Here is a 17,981-nt window from a genome sequence, read left to right on the forward strand (position 1 = left end):
TTGTGCTCGAAAAAAGGAAAGCTAGTTTGCATCTCCCTCTACAAGGATGGAATCAACCTTCTTGGGAGTGGACTAGCTGGCTGGGTGGCCTAGATTAATTATCACTCTTGCTAACCGGGCTGGAAATCGACTAAATTACTAGATATTGTAGTTACTTGGGTTGGGAGCCTGACTTTTGTTTCTGGGGTTTGGATTTGTGGTGCCTTTTTCTCTTATAGACTCAGTTATTTTTTATACCTGTCGGTCTTACGAGGTTTGTTTGAGTTTAGTTTCAACATGTGCATGAGTTTAAATTCTAGGCTTATAGGGTTCAGTTAGGTTTAGCCTAGATGTACTTAGATTTACTTTCAATATGCTCGTATGGTTTCTTTCATATCCGTTTTGACATTTGATGTCTAACCATAGGTTTTGCTATTTCTCAGGCGGCTTGGGATTAGGGTTATTCAGGCTGGATACTTCTTGTGATTTCTTGTAAGGGGTTGTTGATCCACGGTGGCTTAGAATTGATTGATCCTTTAATCGACATCCTTTTGGGTGTCAACACCATTCAGGACATTCTTTCTAGTTTGATGGCTTTGTAGTGGTCTGTCTAGATGGGCGACTTTGATATTTTGAAACCCTTTCTGGAGTCGACACACCACCGTGGTAGTCTTGCTAGTTGGGTAGGGAGTGGACTAGATGGTTGGGAGACCTAGATTAATTATCACTCTTTCTACATGGGCTAGAAGTTGACTAGCTTACTAGATATTGTGGTTACTTGGGTTGGGAGCATGGATTTTATTTTTTGGTTTTTGATTTGTGGTGCCTTTCTCTCTTGTCGACTCAGTTACTCTTTATAACTGTCGGGCTTACATGGTCTATTTGATTTTCATTTAAACATGTGCATGAGTGTAAGTTCTAGCCTTATAGGGGTCAGTTAGGTTTAGCTTAGGTGTGCTTAGATTTACTTTCGGTATGCTCGTATCCTTTCTTTCATATCTGTTTTGACCTCTATCTGTTTCTAAATTCTATCATTTCATATTGTTTTTAACTTTCTTGCTCAATAAACATGTGATGTCAACAAATTACCCAGTTTTTATACTCATTCTACAATCTTAATATGTTTCATCATGTAGGTGCGGTGATTGTTTTTGCAATTTGAAGAATTAAAGATTTGGAGAAGAGTGTGAGCACTTGGGGTCTTGCATCAGCTTATCTCATCCTATACTTATTTATCTAGTCTTTTTCCATTTTTAACAAGGTTTGTGCTTGTCTACTTTTGCGGGTTTAACACTTAGTTTTAGACAACTCCGTACTTCTAATTTCTAGGTTATGAGAGGGACCTTTTGTATACAGTGTTTTGTTTGCTTCTACTTTTGTTTTATTTGGTGGTTTAGTTTGATTTCTATTTACTTGTACCCTTATACTTATTGCTTGCTATTCTAGGTCACACATTAGTTTCCCTTTTGAGGGTTATACTATATGCCCTCATGACTCGAGGAATCGGGTCATGAAAAGTTGGTATCAAAGCTCTAGATTTTCCTGTCTAACTTGTTCAGAGCGAATACATATAAGTGAATTTTGGATCGTTATGGAGACATCTGTATCTTATCTTTAGGAGGCTATAGGGTGTCTTTTGGAATTTATCCTCTTTTGTATTGCTTTCATGCAGCGTGTTTGTAGTTGGGTTCTTGAAATCTCACTTGTTTCATTTTTTTCAGAGCATGGCTCATACACGCCATACGACAACTCGAGGAAAGGGTCGACCTTTACTGCCGGCCAAGAGTGGAACACTAGCCCCGAAGAGAGAGAGAGATCTGGAGCCATTAGTTGACCCTCTAGTAGCTTATGTTCAAGTTCTATCATTGGGTCGAGGCCATCTCAACCGTCACCTAGACCTTTTAAAGCTCTGTACCTCAGGCAACCATTGTACACTTTCTAATTGTGCTTAGGGCATGTTGTATGCTAGAGCTGCAGCCGCACTAGCACCACATTATCAGCCTACAACAGAGGCACCTCGGGTCCAGGTACCACCTTGACGTGCCTAACCCGTGAATATGGCCGAAGCCATACCTTTAAAGATGAAGATGGTTGGAGTGTTTCTCATAATCTAACCTCTAAGGTATTTTGGGGGTGTGGGTGGGGATACCTACAACTTTCTTACAAATTTTCATTAGCGACATCCTATTATAGGTCTAGTGGAGTCGAGATGATCCCAATTCATGCGTATCTGTTAGATGGGTGAGCAAGTAAATCGTGGTGTACCTTCATTTCGACAAATTCAATTAGGTTTGCTCTTTTCACTTGGACCAAGTTTTCTATAGTTTCTATGGGTCATTTATTTCCCGATGTTGTTGATCACAGCCACAATATTGAGTAGTTTAGTCATGAATCCCAAGGTTGTAATTGAAAAAGGTCAGCAATGATGCTAAAATCTTGAAGTTGTTGCTTGACTCAGAGAAGTTGGGCATAACACGAGGCATTAACAACATATTCTGCTTCAGCCATAGACAAGGTGACTGAGTTATGTTTCCTAGTTTCTCATAATACTAAGCATGCCCCTAAGAAGTGAGCCATTTTAGATGTGTGTTTTCTACCTACCAAGTAGACTACGTAGTCTGCAAATGCAAATTGGACCAGATCAAATGAATCATTTTTTAGGATACCAGAAAACTAGGCTCAGCCTTTGTTTGATATATCACGAAATCCTTTTGATAGCCTTCAAATGGGATTTTTTGGACATTATTGGAAGCATGCACAGAGTCCAACATTAAATAGAATGTTAGGTATGTTAGCCATTACGTACAATAAAGATCTGATCATTCTTATATACTTTGTGTCATGTACCAGGACCAGGTGCATCTTTATCAAGCTTCGGTGTTATTGCAAATTGAGTGTTATTCATCTTTGCTTCATTCATGTTGAGCTTCTTTAGTAGCGCCTTTAACTATTTCTACTGATGAGTTGAACTGCCAGATGTCGACCGTTTGATTTGAAACCCCAAGAAGAAGTTGAGCTCTCCCATCATGCTCATTTAAAATTCGTTGCTCATCAGTTGTGCAAAGTCAGCCCCATGTTTTACATAGTTTCCTCCTAATATAATGTCATCTAGATACACATGAACTATTAGCATATTCGAGCCCTGCTTTCGAAGAACACTGTATTTTCAATCTTGCATCTTGAATACACGTGTGCAAGTAAGAAGCGTGATAGGTGATCGCACCATGCTCTTTGGGATTGTTTTAATCCATACAAGGCTTTTCCTATTTGTACACGTAGTCAGAATGGTCAGAACTTTCAAATCCAGGGGGTTGTCTGACAAATTAAAGAAACTTTGACCACCATAACAAAAACTGGGTTCTTGTTGAATTTTCAGAGACAAAAATGCAATACAATGAAATAGAGATTTTATAGTGGAAAACCTCCTTACTGAAGGTAAAAAAACAACGATCTACCCTCGTAGCATTTTAAACCAAACTTCCCTATATTCAAAGAGCAACTTTAGATTACAACTCTATAATCAAAAAGACTAACTCTAGTAAATCACCTAACTAGCTCACTCTAACTGTTCAACAATTAACTGTTTATAAATTTCAAAAGTTGTTTTTCTCTTTGTCAAAGATCCTTTTATAAGGGAGGATTAAATCCTAATGGAATCCTATAATGAAAGCAATTCATTTCCTAATTTTTTTTCCTTTCCGTATAAGGAGTCATTTTCACGATTTTTCCTTAGTTAGGAGTATTTATCTTCGACGCGTTATTTCTTCTTTCCCGCTCTTTTATCTTAGTTCTGGTACAAGCTTGTGAACCTGGTTCACTTTGGCATTGTCAAAACTTTACTCAAAAATGTTGTCATGTCATCATTAATTTATTTCTCCTCTGAGGACCCAATTTCTCGAGTCTCTTTCAACATATATTAAGATTAGTTAGAGAACTCGATATCTTTACCATGGTTCTTTTTTAATGCAATGCTGTAAAATATTAATTATATAGTCATTAAGGTAAATCAATAGAAATTATTTGCTTAATGAAAATCAAGTCTTATTAATGGTTACTCTTATAAAATAAAAATGCAATGTGGAGACGTGAATAACATCTCATTTAACATAAAGTTGTCGTCATGATGATGGATGTGAGTTTGTCAAGTCTCTCCTTATCTTTTATGCATTCAAATATACTTCAAAATTATAAAAAGGTGAATAATAATTTTAAACGGATTAAAAGGGAAAATAGATGTGAAAAATTGAAACAAGGAACTATATCTTTTTCAAATGTGTAAGAAGTAAATTATTACGTCAATGATGATTTTAGCATGACATCAGAAACCTATTTAGGATAAATAATCAACTAAGAACCATTAAAGACATATTTATCTTCAATGTCTAGATCTCATTAATTAATTAATTTATATATATTCTTTCTATGATTTGACCAAAAATAGAAAAAAATTAAATGGTCAACGGCATGGCCACTGTATAATTAGTGTGAGATTAGCCCTTTCATGAAAATATACATACATTCAACAACATAAAAAATAAATAAAGATTTTGAAACGGCAACAAAAGTCTCTATTGTGTATGTATCCTTTATCTGAATTTCATTTCTTAAGTTTTGTGTTTGAATTTTGATGAATAAATTTGTTTACTATATAGAGGACTTGTAAACTTTAAGTTTAAATATCTTATTGTTCTTTTTTATGGTTAAAAATCACTGCATATTGTAATTATATAGTATTACATGGGATAATCTTAGTAACATTGACTGCTAAATTTTCACTTTTTTGGTGAGATCAATCAATTCCTCACCTTAATTGTAATCTCCTCCTTAATTTTTCCCTTTCCTGACCCCTAATTTTTAAAACAATAAAATATTAATGAATATCACATATTATCACATTAAAAAAGAGTGTCATGTGATATAACTTTGTTAGTTGGGCATTAAAGAAAGTATAATAAAAAAAAAAGGAACATAAATTGTCTATAACAATTATAGTTACAATTAAACTTATTCTTGGTATTGATGTATGATAATTTCCACCCCTTCTTAGACCTATGTTGTTTCTCAACAAAAGAGAAGTAGCATGACTTTTAGTGATTTAAAAGATATTAAAAGAAAATGAAAAGTTGTGACTTTTCTGAAAGATGGTGACCTTTGTGACTTTTGGGGAAGGTTGTGATTATGAAGGATTGTGGCTTTTCCAAGGGGTTGTGACTTTTCCAATAAAGCACAATTAGCACATGTTTACACTATTGTTTGTTGTTTGTAAATATATGGGTTTGTTCTTATTTATAAAAAATAGAATTTCTGAAATTCTTCTTATTCTTCACAAACAAATTCTAGTGTACTTTTTTGCCGCTGAGTGGTTAGCTGAAGTTGTGATTTCAGGTAGCAATAGTAATACAATTTGAACAATATGAGCAACAAGGACAAATTCTTTAGCACCTCTGAAAGTCTTCTTATTGAAAACTTACATCAGAAAAAAACCAAAAATTGAGAAAATAATGTGAAAAAGTTGATAGGATTATTAAGCTACCTTAAGCTCTTATTGCCCAAATTCTTTCTTTATTGTCCATAACAGACACGTTCATAACATCTACTCTCTCTAAAGATTGGCAATACTTCTTGACTTCTATCAACAACGTTATTTATGACACTGAGGAGTATGGCCGTTTAGATAGCTCGGTAGTACATAAATTCATTTCCTTCACGGATAATGTACTATATCTCCTTAGCCATTAAAATGTTCAGTCTAAAATTTGTGTTCAGATATGATGATGGTCTGTTACATTGACCCGTGATTGAGAAGTGGCTTGAATTTTCTATGAATAAGAAAGTGGAGGATTTACGCCTGAATATACGTTATAAAATTGTTTATCCGACTGAGCATGATCAACCCTGTAGCTAGCCAAAAGTTCTCTGTAGTAGTTCATCAATTATAAAACTTAAGTGCAATAATTGCAAAATATGAGATGATTGCATGCTAAATTAAACTTCTTTGAAGATTTTAACGCTGAAAAGTTTGTTTATCTAGGATGAAATATTAAACAAATAATGTCAAATTGTCCTCAATTGGAATCATTGAATCTATATGTATTTTGTGGTTTTAATCGTTTTCACAAAATCCATAGATTAAAACCACAAATTCCATATAGATTCAAAGATCCCAATTAAGGACAATTTGACATTATTTCTTTAATGTGTTCATCCCGGATTAACAAACGTTCCAGTGTTAAACTCTTCAAAGATGTCCTATTTAGTACGCATTCTTCTAATGTTATGCAATTATTGCAGTTGACTTTAATAATCGATGAAATACTACAGAGAACTTCTGGCAAGCTATAGGGTTGGTCATGATGCCCAGTCAGATAAGCAATTCTATAACATATATTCAAGTGTAAAAACTCCACTTTCTTATTCACAACAAATTCATTCCACTTGTCAATTACGAGAGAATAAGAAACACCATCATCACATCTAAACATAAAGTTTAGACTAAAATTTTAAACGGTAGAGTAGCTAAGGAGAGGCACTACTTATCCATTAAGGAAATAAATTTGTGCACTGTTAAGATTAATAATGACTGTAATTGATCGAGCACAGTCATCCTGACGGGGATCGACATTCACTTGAAGGTGGTACATGTTGCTTTGAAATTGTTGCTCCATATGTTGAACATTTAACTATTTCTGGTGTTTTAATCATACGAAAATTAAGCTCAGGGAATTATCATCTTTGAACCACGTAAATCTTGATCTCTACTATAATGAATTAGATGAAATGATTGAAAACATCTTTGGCAAGCATTTGTTGTGCTAATGAACTAATATTGTCATCCTGGTTTACGAAGGTTAGTTATAAGTCCCAAATGTCTCCAGTCTTTTTATGTTGATTGTGAATTGAGCTCTTGTTTTCTACCTATCAACTTGATTGTACGATGGGGGTCATGATTTTTTCAGTTAACCTGATTAATTATCTATTGATTCACTTCCTTTTAATTAACTCATATAGTTTTAATTTAGTACGTGAGGTCAAATATTAGGTGCTTTTATTGGTCTAAGCTAAAGGTGTTACATGAATGGGAAATCACTATTGGTTTAATTTGTAAGCCCTATAAATCAATGTACTTACCTTTATTCTACCTCATTCTTCTATTTAGGTGATTTCTAGTTTGATGTTGGAAGAGGAAGACATCTCCTTATTGTCGCTGGAATGTAGATGGTTGACAAGAAGTTCTTGTGTTTCAAAACTTTCCTTCCCCTAGACAACCTCTTAAGGTCGACTCGTAATTTGGAAAACCTAATGATATTTCCTGATATGCCTGTATGTTTTCAATTCACAATATTTTTATGTAAAATGTATATTTATCCCTTATTGCCTCAATGACTTTAATTACATTACTATAGTTGTTAAGCTTACACCTAACCCGATTTGTCCTTTTTATTTATTAGTAGTACCAGCTTTTTTTAGGGCAAAGAGATTGATTTGCTGGAAGACAAGTACCTCTCGTTTGAACAAAACATATTCAAAGTTTCCTTATAAAATTTAAAAAATGTCAAGGTTATGCCATTTTTTAGTCGTATGCATATTTTTGACCCAATAAAGCTCCATAAATTATTGAAATTCTTACTTGAAAATGCAATAAATCCCGAGAAACTTGTTATAGTACCAGAGCATAAGGACTGCAACAGTTATTCTACCAATACCTCAAATCTAATGAAGCATTTGTTAGGTTTTCCAACAAGTGCAATCATTTCCTTCGGACCAGTTACTCATAATGTATTATATTCCTAGTTTGTTACTCTTATTTTTGTTGACATTTTGTTTCTTTTAATGACTATAACTTGTTATGAAAATTAAATTATGTGCCAGCCAGTAATTAGAACAAAAAAGAGTTGATCGCCCCTTAACCTATGGTTTTTGCTCGTAAAAAGGAAAGCTAATTTGCATCTCACTTTACAAGGATGGAATCAACCTTCTTGGGACTGGACTAGTTGGTTGGCCAACCTAGATTCATTATCACTCTTGCAAGCTGGGTTGGAAGTTGACTAGATTACTAGATATTGTAGTTACTTGGGTTGGGAGCCTGACTTTTGTTTCTTGGGTTTGGATTTGTGGTGCCTTTCTGTCTTGTAGACTTAGTTATTCTTTATACATGTCGATCTTATGGGGGTCAATTTGAGTTTCATTTTAACATGTGCATGAGTTTACATTCTAGGCATATAGGGGTCAGTTAGGTTTAGCCTAGATGTACTTAGATTTACTTTCAATATGCTCGTATGTTTTCTTTCATATCTGTTTTGACATTCGATGTGTAACCATAGGTTTTGTTCTTTCTCGGGTGACTCGAGATTAGGGTTATTCAGGCTGGATACTTTTTGTGATTCCATGTAAGGGGACGTTGATCCACGGTGGCTTAGTATTGATTGATCTCTTAATCGACATCTTTTTGGCAGTTAATACCACTCGAGACACTCTTTCTTGTTGGATGGCTTTGTAGTGGTCTGTCAAAATGGGCGTCTTTGATATTTTGAGACCCTTTTTGGAGTCGACACGCCACCATGTCAATTTTGCTAGTTCGGTTGGGAGTGTACTAGATGCCTGGGATACCTAGACTGATTATAACTCTTGCTAGATGGGCTGGAAGTTTACTGGATTACTAGATATTGTGGTTACTTGGGTTGGGAGCCTGAATTATTTTTTTTTGGTTTGGATTTGTGGTGCCTTTCTCTCTTGTCTACTTAATTACTCTTTATGCTTGTCAAGCTTATAGGGTCTATTTGATTTTCATTTAAGCATGTGCATTAGTGTATGTTCAAGTCTTATAGGGGTCAGTTAGGTTTAGCTTAGGTGTACTTAGATTTACTTTTGGTGGGCTCGTATGCTTTTTTTCATATCAGTTTTGACCTCTATCTATTTCTAGATTCTATCATTTCATATTGTTTTTACCTTTCTTGCTCAGTCAACATGTGATGTCAACAGAGTACCCAGCTTTTATACTCATACTACAATCTTAATATATTTCATCATGTAATTGTAGTGATTGTTTGTGCAATAAGAAGAATTAAAGATTTGGAGATGAGTGTGAGCACTTGGAGTCTTGCATCAGCTTATCACATTTTGTACTTATTTAGCTAGTCTTTTTCCTTTTTGAACAAGCTTGTTTTTTACCACCTTTGCGATTTTTACACTTAGTTTTAGACAACTCTATACTTCTGATTTCTAGGTTATGGGATGGACCTTTTGTATATAGTTTTTTGTTTGTCACTGCTTTTGTCTTGTTTGGTGGTTTAATTTGATTTCTATTTATGTGTACCCTTATACTTATTGCTTGCTATTCTAGGTTACACATTAGTTTCCCATTTGAGGGTTATACTATATGCCCTCATGAATCGAAGAATCGGGTCATGAAAAGTTGGTATCAGAGCTCCAGATTTTCCTGTCTCACTTGTACAAAGCTAATACAGATAAGAGACTTCTGGATCACTGTGGAGACATATGTATACTATCTTTAGAAGGCTATAGGGTGTCTTTTAGAATTTATCCTCTTTTTTATCGCTTTCATGCAGCGTGTGTGTAGTTGGTTTCTTGAAATCTTACTTGTTTCATTCTTTTAAGAAGATGGCTCATACACGCCATAGGACAGCTCGAGGAAAGGATTGACCTGTACTGCCGGCCAGGAGTGCAACACTAGCCTTGAAAAGATAGAGTGGTCTGGAGCCATTAGTTGACCCTCTAGTAGCGTAAGTTCCTGTTAAATCACTGGGGTCGGGGCCATCTCAGCCGTCACCTGGACCTTCTAAGTCTCCGTACCTTCAGGCAACCATTATACACTTTCAAATTGTGCTTGCGGCATGCAATGGGCTAGAGTTGCAGTTGCACTAGAACCACATGATCATCCTACAACAGAGGCAACTCAGGTCCAGGTACTACCTAGAGGTGCCTACCCGTGAATGTGGCCGAAGCCATCCCTTTAAAGAAGACGATGCTTGCAGTGTTTCTCATACTCTAACCTCTAAGGTTTTTCAGGGGTGTGGGTGGGGATACCTACATGTTTCTTACAAGTTGTCATTAGCGACATCCTATTCTAGGTCTAGTGGAGTAGAGAGGAGCCGAATTCACGGTGTATCTGTTAGATGGGTGATCTAGTAAGTCGTGGCGTACCTTCATTTTGACAAGTTAAATTAGGTCTCCTCTTTTCACTTGTACCAAGTTTTATGTGGTTTTTTTTAGCTTGGCACATCCCTTGCAACTCCAATGATCGCCTCAAGATTAGTTCTACAGGTTAGAGAAATGCTCCCATGAGTGTGTCAGCGTATGAGCCGAGGTTCCACAAGATGTTCGGCCATACTACTATGATTCTACCTACTAACAAGAAAAGAGTTTAATGCTTTGTCTATGGGTTATGGCTTCAACGGATTGAAACTTAGTCTATAGTTTCTATAGGTCATTTATTTCCTGCTATTGTTGATCACAGCCACATTATTGAGTAGCTTAGTCATGAGTCCCAAGGCGGTAATGAAAAAAGTACTACAATGATGCCAAAATTTGAATTTGTTGCTTGATTAAGAGATGTTGGGCATAATATAAGGCAACAACAACGTATTTTGCTTCAGCCATAAACAAGGTGGTTGAGTTATGTTTTCTAGTTCCTCATAATACTAAGCATGGCCCTAAGAAGTGAGCCATTTTAGATGTGCTTTTCCTACCTACCGAGTAGACTACGTAGTCTGCAAATGCAAATCCGACCAGATCAAATGAATCATTTGTAGGATACGAGAAAACCAGGCTCAACGTTCATTTGAGATATCACAAAATCCTTTTGATAGCCTTCAGATGGGATTTCTTTGGACTTGATTGGAAGCATGCACAGAGTCCAACAGTAAATACAATGTTAGGTCTGTTAGCCATTACGTACAATTGAGATCTGATCATTCCTATATACTTTGTGTCATGTACCAAGACCAGTTTCATCTTTATCAAGCTTTGTTGTTGTTGCAATTGGAGTGTTATTTGTCTTTGCTTCATCCATGTTGAACTTCTTTAGTAGCGCCTTTATGTACTTCTACTAATGAGTTGAACTGCGAGATGAGGAATGTTTGATTTGAAGCCCCAAGAAAAAGTTAAGCTCTCCCATCATGCTCATTTAAAATTTGTTGATCATTAGTTGTGCAAAGTCAACCCCATGTTTTGCATATTTTCCTCCAAAGATAATGTTATCAAGATACACCTGAACTATTAGCATATTGGAGCCCTGATTTCAAAGAACATTGTATTGTCAATCTTGTATCTTGAATACACGTATGCAAGCAAGAAGCGTGAAAAGTGATCACACCATGCTCTTGGGGATTGTTTTAATCCACACAAGGCGTATCTTGTTTGTACACATAGTCAGAATGGTTAGAATTTTCAAATCCGGGGGGTTGTTTGACAAATTAAAGAAACTTTGACAACCATAACAAGAACTGGGTTCTTGTTGAATTTTGAGAGACAAACATGCAATACAATAAAATAGAGATTTTATAATGGAAAATCTCCTTACTCGACCGGAAAAAAACAATGATCTACCGTCGTAGCATTTTAAACCAAACTTCCCTAACTTCAGAGAACAACTTTAGATTACAACTCAATAATCAAAAAGACTAACTATAGTAAAACACCTAAATAGATCACTCTAACTGTTAAAAAATTAACTGTTTATAAATTTCAAAAGCTGTTTTTCTCTTTGTTAAAGATCCTTTTATAAGGGAGGATGAAACCCTAATGGAATTCTACAACGAAAGTAATTCGTTTCCTAATTTTTTTTCCTATCCGTACAAGGAGTCTTCTTCATTATTTTTCCTTAATTAGGAGTATTTCTCTTCGAGGCGTTATTTCTTCTTTCCCGCTCTTTTATCTTAGTTCCGGTACAAGCTTGTGAACCTGGTTCACTTTGTCATTGTCAAAACTTTACTCAAAATGCTGTCATGTCATCATTAATTTATTTCTCCTCTGAGGACCCAATTTCTCGAGTCTCTATCAACATATATAAAGATTAGTTAGAGAACTCGATATCTTTACCATGGTTCTTTTTTAATGCAATGCTGTAAAATATTAATTATATAGTCATTAAGGTGAATCAATAGAAATTATTTGCTTAATGAAAATCAAGTCTTATTAATGGTTACTCTTATAAAATAAAAATGCAATGTGGAGACGTGAATAACATCTCATTTAACATAAAGTTGTCGTCATGATGATGCATGTGAGTTTGTTATGTCTCTCCTTATCTTTTATGTATTCAAATATAATTAAAAATTAAAAAAGGAAAATACTAATTTTTGAACTGATTAAAAGGGAAAATTGGTGTGAAAATTTGAAACAAGGGACTATATCTTTTTCAAATATGTAAGAAGTAAATTATTACGTCAATGATGATATTAGCATGACATCAGAAACCTATTTAGGATAAATAATCAACTAAGAACCATTAATGAAATAATTATCTTCAATGTCTAGATCTCATTAATTAATTAATTAATATATATCTGACAAAAAATAGAAATAAATTAAATGGTCAACTGCATGGCCACTATATAAGTAGTGTGACATTAGCCCTTTCAAGAAAATATACATACATTCAAAAACATCAAAAAAAAAAATCAAAATTTTGAAAAGGCAACAAAAGTCTACATTGTGTATGTATCCTTTATCCTAATTTCATTTCTTCAGTTTTGTGTTTGAATTTTGATGAATAAACTTGTTTACTAAATACAGGACCTGTAAACTTTAAGTTTAAATGTCTTATTGTTCTTTTTTATGTTTTAAAATCACTGCAAATTGTAATTATATAGAATTACATGGGATAATCTTAGTAACATTGACTGCTAAATTTTCACTTTTTTTGGTGAGATCATTCAATTCCTTACCTTAATTGTAATCTCCTCCTTAATTTTTCCCTTTCCCGACCCCTAATTTTTAAAACAATAATATATTAATGATATCATATATTATCACATTAAAAATGAGTATCATGTGATATAACTTTGATAATTGGGCATTAAAGAAAGAATAAACAAAAAAAAAGAAACATAAATTGTCTACAACAATTATAGTTACAAGTAAACTTATTCTCGGTATTGATGTATGATAATTTCCACCCATTCTTAGCCCTGTGTTGTTTCTCAACAAAAGAAAAGTAGCATGACTTTTAGGGTTATAAAAGGTCTGAAAGGAAAATGAAGAGTTGTGACCTTTCTAAAAGATGGTGACTTTTGTGACTTTTCGGAAAGGTTGTGATTATTATGAAGGATTGTGGCTTTTTCGAGGGGTTGTGATTTTTCCAATAAAGCACAATAAGCACATGTTTACGCTATTGTTTGTTGTTTATAAATATATGTGTTTGTTCTTATTTTTTAACAACATAATTTCTGAAGTTGTGATTTCAGGTAGCAATAGTAATACAATTTGAACAATATGAGCAACAAGGAAAAATTCTCTTGCACCTCAGAAAGTCTTCTTATTGAAAACTTACCTAAAAATAACCAAAAATTGAGAAAAAAAATGTGAAGAAATTGATAGGATTAGTAAGCTATCTTAAGCTCTTATTGTCCACATTCTTCCTTTATTGTCCATAACAGACACGTTCAGAACATCTACTCTCTCTAAAGATTGGAACTACTTCTGGACCTCTCTCAACAACGTTGTTTATGACACTGAGGAGTATGGTCGTTTAGATAGCTCAGCAGTGCACAAATTCATTTCCTTCACGGATAATGTACTATCTCTCCTTTGCCATTAAAATGTTCAATCTAAAATTTGTGTTCAAATATGATGATGGTCTATCATATTGTCCCGTGATTGACAAGTGGCTTGAATTTTCTATGAATAAGAAAGTAGAGGATTTACGCCTGAATAAACGTTATCGAATTGTTTATCCGACTGAGCATGACCAACCCTATAGCTTGCCAAAAGTTTTTTCGTAGTAATTCATTGATTATAAAACTTAAGTGTAATAATTGCAGAATATGAGAAGATTGTGTACTAAATTAAACATCTCTGAAGAGTTTAATACTGAAAAGTTTGTTTATCCGGGATGAACACATTAAACAAATAATGTCAAATTATCCTCAATAGGAATCATTAAATTTATATGGATTTTGTGGTTTTAATCATTGGCACAAAATCCATAGATTAAAACCACAAAATCTATATAGATTCAAAGATTCCAATTAAGGACAATTTGACATTATTTGTTTAATGCGTTCATCCCAGATTAACAAACTTTCTAGCGTTAAACTCTTCAGAGATGTCCAATTTATTACGCATTCTTCTAATGTTCTGCAATTATTGCACTTGAGTTTCATAATCGATGAACTACTATAGATAACTTCTGGCAACCTATAGGGTTGGTCATGATGCCTAGTCGAATAAGCAGTTCTATAACATATATTCAGGCGTAAATCCTCCACTTTCATATTCACAACAAATTCAATCCACTTGTCAATTATAGGAAAATAAGAAAAAACCGTCATCACATCTGAACATAAAGTTTAGACTAAACATTTTAATGGTAGAGCAGCTAAGGAGAGACAGTACATTATCTGATAAGGAAATGAATTTGTGCACTATCAAGATTAATAATGACTGCAATTAATCCATCGCGATCATCCTGGCATGGATCGGTATACACTCGAAGGTGATACATGTTGCTTTGAAATTGTCGCTCCATATGTTCAACATTTAACGATTTCTGGGGTTTTAATCATATGAAAATTAATCTCAGGGGCTTGTCATCTTTGAACCACACATATTTTGATCTCTACTGTGATGAATTAGATGAAATGAATGAACACATAGAAAAAGATCTTTTGGCAAGTGTTTGTTGGGCTAATGAGGTAATTATGTCATCCAAGTTTACCAAGGTCAGTTATCAGTCCCAAATGTCTCTAGTCCTTTTGTGCTGATTGTCAATTGAGCTCATTTTTTATACCTATGAACTTGATTGTGCGATGGGGGTCATGATTTTTTCAATTAACTTGATTAATTATCTATTGATTCACTTCCTTTTAATTAACTCATATAGTTTTAATTTAGTACGTGAGGTTAAATATTAGTTCCTTTTATTGGTCTAAGCTATAAGGTGTTACAAGAATAGGAAATCACTATTGGTTTAATTTGTAAGCCTTGTAAATCAATTTCATTACTATAGTTGTTAAGCTTACAACCTAACCCGATTTGTCCTTGTTCTGTATTTGTAGTACCATGCTTTTTTTACCTCTCGTATGAACTAAACGTATTCAAAGTTCCCTTACAGAATTTGAAGATTGTCAAGTGTCACACACCGAGCCTACACCCTGGATGGGACCGACACTCGAGAACCCTTGCTGGCCCTCAGGGAACCCTTGGTCTAGCTTACTTACTCAGCGGAAGCCTTAAAGAAATAAGAAATGAATTAAAATGACAAATAACTCAACTGTCTCAAACTGAACTCATAATGTCTTAAAAATAAACATTTAACTTAGCCAAAGTGGCAACTCAAATGTGAACATAAGCCAATAACAAGATAATGACAAATGAACTAACTGACTATTTATCTACGAAGCCTCTAAACAACTAAGATGGATGTCAGGAAAAGACCCACGACATCCTAATGAACTAAAATGATAAAGTAATAAAAAGGGGGATCCTCCACAAGCAAGGAGGCTCACTAACAACTCTGGAGATCAACTAGAATCGACTATGCGCTGGATGCTGATCCTAGTTACTTGTGTCTGCATCATAAGAAGATGCAGGCCAAATGGCATCAGTACATTGAATGTACGAGTATGCGAGGAAAATTCTAAAATAAGACATAAGCTTGAAAGAAACTGAAGAAACAAACATGTTCTCAACTCAACTGGACTATACTGAACTGATTTCAATATAAAGCAGTATAAATAAATGTAGTATAAAGAAAAACTTTAAAACATGGTTTTCAACTCTATGTATTTGGAAATACATTAATAACTTTGTATGTATGCAAAGATACAATATGAACTATGTTTGTATATGAAAATACAAATATTTCTGATGTATATAAAAATACAAAATACTGATGTGGGTGTTTCTCTAACCGACAACCATCACATAAGAGTTATCGTGATGATACAACGCTTTGACTCACAGTGCCAGGGCCTTCCTATACCTTGCCATGAGTATAGAACCTGAACTACTAAGTGGATCCACTAGTCTATGCTAAAAAGCTCTAAGGAATCATCTAAAAAGTACGACCCTTTTCTACCCATGGTGGCAACATGGTTTATGGGGATGTGAGTTGTCTGAACTCTCTCCCATAGCAGTGCTCAATACTACTACCAAAATATGATACTAGCTCTTATGTTTTAAAAATATACTTCTTTTTGTGATTTGAGATAATTTCTCAAAACATAGCTTAAAGGCTATCTTTGAAATCAAAGTTTTCCCTTTTGCTTATTCATGAAAGTCCTTACTCTTTAACTGAAAACTAGCTCAAAGGCTCTTTGGAAACCTCAGTTTTCTTTCTTATTTAAATGTTAAAACATTTACTCTTTACTTAAAACTAACTCAAAGTCTCTTTGGAAATAAAGGTTTCCTTTTCATGTTTAAATGTGAAAACATTTTAAACCCTTTGGGAATACATAGTCCACATATACTTTTGAAGAAATTAACCTCAATCTTTACTCTTTACTCCTTACTCAACTTTAACTCAAGTCTTAAAACAAAGTTAAAATGTTTGTAAAAGACTTTTGAAAAGCTCTATAAACTTCTCTTGACTTGACTCTTAACTTCTCTTGACTTGACTCTTAACTTTCCTTGAATTAAATTATAGATTCAAGGACTGTGATTTGTGATAGATAAGATCTGATGATGTTTAGGAGTGTTTTTCGATAGTGAAACATGATAAAAGATCAAGAAATCACTGTCTGGAAGCAAGTCTGCGACACGGAGATGCATTTAATTATTTGGTCGCGAAATAACTTTTGAGGCAGAACGGTCCATGACCGCTCCGCTCCGCGAGGAAGATTTTTCCAATGAGGAACAGGTTCGCGACGCGGGCCTGGTCCTAGATTTTCCCGACTTGTTTTGTAACACCACGCTAATTGAAACAACTAGAAAGAAGTTAAAAATTGGAAATAGTCATTTTTTGAAAGAATAAAAAAATTTGGAAATTTGTTGAGTATGTTTAGTTGAGTTTTTGGTCAACTTCAAAAATGCATAACTCCTAGTTCAGGATGTTTTAGGTGTGTTTCCAGATATCGTAGGAAATATCTTGGAATAATTTTTCCAACGCCGCGGAGTTTGCGCAATTCCAAGTTCGTATGAGTGAGATATGCCCATTTGAAGTTGGGTTGTTCGAATAAGGAAAGCCTAATCCGGATTTTTGAAGGGTAGGTTAGTCTTTTCCCTGTCCAATTAATTAAATCCATTTTTAGTAAATTATTTGGGGTCTAAACTGATTCAGTTAAGTTTACGCAATGATGAAATAAGCTAGGGCTTTGAGAGAAGAAAAAAGAGGAGAAAGGAGAAGAGAAACTCAAGATTCGTCAAGTTCTTGCGATTTTGGTTGTGGAATTCGCCAAGGATTCGATCCTACAAGGTATGTGAGTTTTCATAATGTTGGGTTCATTCACCCACGCGGCAAACATGTTTAGTTCAGCGAAATTCGTTCTGAAAAGGTTGAAAGTTTGATGTTCTTGATATGTATATCTTGAATTGGACTTAATTGAGAAGTTTATGAGATGTTTACATTGAGTTTTAGAGTTGTTTTGAGTTAGGTTCTTTAGTACATATGCTGGGTATCTGAATCTAAAAAGAATTTGAGAAGAATAGTCGAGTTTCGGCGAATTGGGGATGGAAAATGAAGAAGGAAAAAGTCAAGCAGGTTTTGGTACGCAAGTCCGCGTCATGGACTTGCTTCCCCAGTGAAAAAACATCAGCTCCGCATCGTGGTTAGGACGCAGACTCCTCTGTTTCAAACTAAAATTTCACGATCAAATATTTAAATG

At 34.6% G+C, this 17,981-nt stretch overlaps 1 pseudogene; it reads left to right on the forward strand.

Moving 5' to 3' along the window:
• Positions 1-2: 2 nt before the first annotated feature.
• LOC125819855 (U6atac minor spliceosomal RNA) lies at positions 3-63 on the forward strand (annotated as a pseudogene).
• The last annotated feature ends 17,918 nt before the right edge of the window (positions 64-17,981 follow it).

Source organism: Solanum verrucosum, unplaced genomic scaffold (assembly GCF_900185275.1).
Source record: "Solanum verrucosum unplaced genomic scaffold, falcon-dt-bn FXZP01000239.1, whole genome shotgun sequence".
Taxonomy (NCBI): Eukaryota; Viridiplantae; Streptophyta; class Magnoliopsida; order Solanales; family Solanaceae; genus Solanum; species Solanum verrucosum.